Source organism: Bison bison, unplaced genomic scaffold (assembly GCF_000754665.1).
Source record: "Bison bison bison isolate TAMUID 2011002044 unplaced genomic scaffold, Bison_UMD1.0 scf7180017864492, whole genome shotgun sequence".
Classification (NCBI taxonomy): Eukaryota; Metazoa; Chordata; class Mammalia; order Artiodactyla; family Bovidae; genus Bison; species Bison bison.
In genome coordinates this window covers 1,381,436-1,385,205 of record NW_011495051.1, presented here as the reverse complement: position 1 = coordinate 1,385,205, position 3,770 = coordinate 1,381,436, and the positions used below count along the sequence as shown (strand labels likewise).

Here is a 3,770-nt window from a genome sequence, read left to right as displayed (position 1 = left end):
GTCAATAAAGGAATGACCTGTTCTTGTTCTACAGAGAATGGAAATTGGAAGTCAAACACCCTTTGTATTACAAAATAGGGTCTCAAAACATTTTGTAACTTTCATTTAAATTGTTAGGAGGCTTGGAGCTATTAGTTAATCTATCTTCCAATACACTGTTTAATATAGCACTGAATAAATGATGCAAGTTGTCAATGGATGAGTGATCAACTAATAGCTCTGCTAGTAATTGATTTATTTTTCTTCAATAAAGTTGCATAAACCAATGAGTTAGCTGCCTGGATTAATCAGTATTGGAAACAATCTTTTGTAAACGCAAAGCTGTTTTTTGTATATACTGTTGGGATTTGCCTCATTGTTTGACATCAAAGATGATGTAAAGTTCAAGAGAGTGAATATTTTGCCATGTTCAGTTAAAAATGCGCAGTCTGTTACAGGTTGACACATTGGTTGACCTGATTTATGCAGAATTAATAAGCTATTCAGATAGTGTAGCTTTAGTATGCTGCACATGATACTGGCAGCCTGGGAGTTCATAGATGGACTTGGGACCCAGCAGATTTGAAACATGTATATGGAGTTTAAGAAATTTATTTTCCAGGTGCAACCCCCATCTAACTAAATTTTTTCTTCACCTTGTACGCTTGACAGCTGAAAAGACCATAACATGGGAGTAATAATGGGTCAAAATTTACAAAATAAAGTACTGTTTTGGTGTGGGAGTTGTCATGAGGCTATGTTGAAGTGACTTTAACCATGTGGGATATTGAGTTTTTTAATGGATTGAATATCCATTAAAATGGATTTGTTCAGCCATTTACATTAATGAGCATTTAAATGCAACAGATACCATTTCAGGTGACTTAACGTGAATGAATAAAAGTCAATGCTATTGGAAAAAAAAAAAAAAAAAGATCTCTCTGTGATTTTTGTCAGAGTGTTCTGCCTATGTTTTCCTCTAAGAGTTTTAAAATATTTAGCCTTAACATTTAGGTCTTTAATCCATTTGGGGTTTATATTTTTGTGTATAGTGATAGGGAGTGTTCTAGTTTCATTTATTTAATGTAGTTGTCCAGTTTTCCCAACATCACTTATTGAAGAGACGGTCTTTCCCCCGTTGTATATTTCTACCTCTTTTGTCGTAAATTGCGTGACCATAGGTATGTGGGTTTGGTCTGTTCCTGTTTTCTCATTCTTCCTGGTTCAGTCTTGGAAGGTTGTGCCTATCTAAGAATTTGTCCACTTCTTCCAGGTTGTCCCATTTTATTGGCATATGGTTGCTTATAGTAGTCTCTTATGATCCTTTGTATTTCTGTGGTGTCCATTGTAATTAATCCTTTCACTTCTAATTTTACTGATTTGAGCTCTCTTTTTCTTGCTGAGTCCAGGTAAAGGTTTATTAATTTTGTTTACCTTCTCAAAGAACCATCTTTTAGTTTTATTGACCTGTTGTTATCCTTGTCTCCATTTCACTTACTTCTGCTCTGATCTTTATGATTTCTTTCCTTCTGCTGACTTGGGGTTTTGTTTTTTCTTTTTTTTCTAATTGCTTTAGGTACAAGGTTAGGTTGTTTATTTGAGATTTTTCTTGTTTCCTGAGGTAAGATTGTATTGCTGTAGATTTCCCTATTAAAGCTGCTTTCATTTCATGCCATAGCTTTTGGATATTCTTGCTTTCGTGTTCATTTGTCTCTAGGTATTTTTTGATTTCCTGTTTGGTTTCTTCAGTGATCCATTGGTTGTTTAGTAGCATATTGTTTAGCCTCCAAGTATTTGTATTTTTTACAGTTTTTTTTTTCTTGTATTGATTTCTAATCTCATAGCATTGTGGTCAGAAAAATGCTTAATATGATTTCAATTTTGTTAAATTTACCGAGGCTTGCTTTGTGACCCAGTATGTATGTGACAGAGTTTTGCCAAGAAAATGCACTGGTTATAACAAACACCCTCTTCCAACAACACAAGAGAAGACTCTACACATGGACATCACCAGATGGTCAACACCGAAATCAGATTGATTATATTCTTTGCAGCCAAAGATGGAGAAGCTTTATACAGTCAACAAAAACAAGACTGGGAGCAGACTGTGGCTCAGATCATGAACTCCTTATTGCCAAATTTAGACTTAAATTGAAGAAAGTAGGGAAAACCACTAGACCATTCAGGTATGACCTAAATCAAATCCCTTATGATTATACAGTGGAAGTGAGAAATAGATTTAAGGGACTAGCTCTGATATAGAGTGCCTGATGAACTATGGACTGAGATTCATGACATTGTACAGGAGACAGGGATCAAGACCATCCCCATGGAAAAGAAATGCAAAAAAGCAAAATGGCTGTCTGGGGAGGGCTTACAAATAGCTGTGAAAAGAAGAGAAGCAAAAAGCAAAGGAAAAAAGGAAAGATATAAGCATCTGAATGCAGAGTTCCAAAGAATAGCAAGAAGAGATAAGAAAGCCTTCCTCAGTGATCAGTGCAAAGAAATAGAGGAAAACAACAGAATGGGAAAGACTAGAGATCTCTTCAAGAAAATTAGAGATACCAAGGGAACATTTCATGCAAAGATGGGCTCGATAAAGGACAGAAATGGTATGGACCTAACAGAAGCAGAAAATATTAAGAAGAGGTGGCAAGAATACACAGAAGAACTGCACGAAAAAGAGCTTCACGACCCAGATAGTCACAATGGTGTGATCACTGACCTAGAGCCAGACATCCTGGAATGTGAAGTCAAGTGGGCCTTTAGAAAGCATCACTAGGAACAAAGCTAGTGGAGGCGATGGCATTCCAGTTGAGCTATTCCAAATCCTGAAAGATGATGCTGTGAAAGTGCTGCACTCAATATGCCAGCAAATTTGGAAAACTCACCAGTGGCCACAGGACTAGAAAAGGTCAGTTTTCATTCCAATCCCAAAGAAAGGCAATGCCAAAGAATGCTCAAACTACCACACAATTGCACTCATCTCACACACTAGTAAAGTAATGCTCAAAATTCTCCAAGCCAGGCTTCAGCAATATGTGAACCATGAACTTCCTGATGTTCAAGCTGCTTTTAGAAAAGGCAGAGGAACCAGAGATAAAATTGCCAACATCCGCTGGATCATGGAAAAAGCAAGAGAGTTCCAGAAAAACATCTACTTCTGCTTTATTGACTATGCCAAAGCCTTTGACTGTGTGGATCACAATCAACTGTGGAAAATTCTGAAAGAGATGGGAATACCAGACCACCTGACCTGCCTCTTGAGAAATCTGTATTCAGGTCAGGAAGCAACAGTTAGCACTGGACATGGAACAACAGACTGGTTCCAAATAGGAAAAGGAGTACGTCAAGGCTGTATATTGTCACCCTGCTTATTTAACTTAAATGCAGAGTACATCATGAGAAACGCTGGTCTGGAAGAAACACAAGCTGGAATCCTGATTGCCAGGAGAAATATCAATAACCTCAGATATGCAGATGACACCACCCTTAAGGCAGAAAGTGAAGAGGAACTAAAAAGCCTCTTGATGAAAGTGAAAGTGGAGAGTGAAAAAGTTGGCTTAAAGCTCAACATTCAGAAAACGAAGATCATGGCATCCAGTCCCATCACTTCATGGGAAATAGATGGGGAAACAGTGGAAACAGTGTCAGACTTTATTTTTCTGGGCTCCAAAATTCACTGAAGATGCTGATTGCAGCCATGAAATTAAAAGACACTTCTTCCTTGGAAGGAAAGTTATGACCAACCTAGATAGCATATTCAAAAGCAGAGACATTACCTTGGCAAC

The 3,770-nt window shown here is 37.5% G+C and overlaps 1 protein-coding gene across 3 annotated transcripts in view; it reads left to right on the top strand.

The window, feature by feature from the left end:
- Positions 1-3,770, top strand: part of KIF3A (kinesin family member 3A) — a 92,600-nt gene that overhangs the window by 34,793 nt on the left and 54,037 nt on the right. The gene's annotated exons all lie outside the window — the stretch shown is intronic.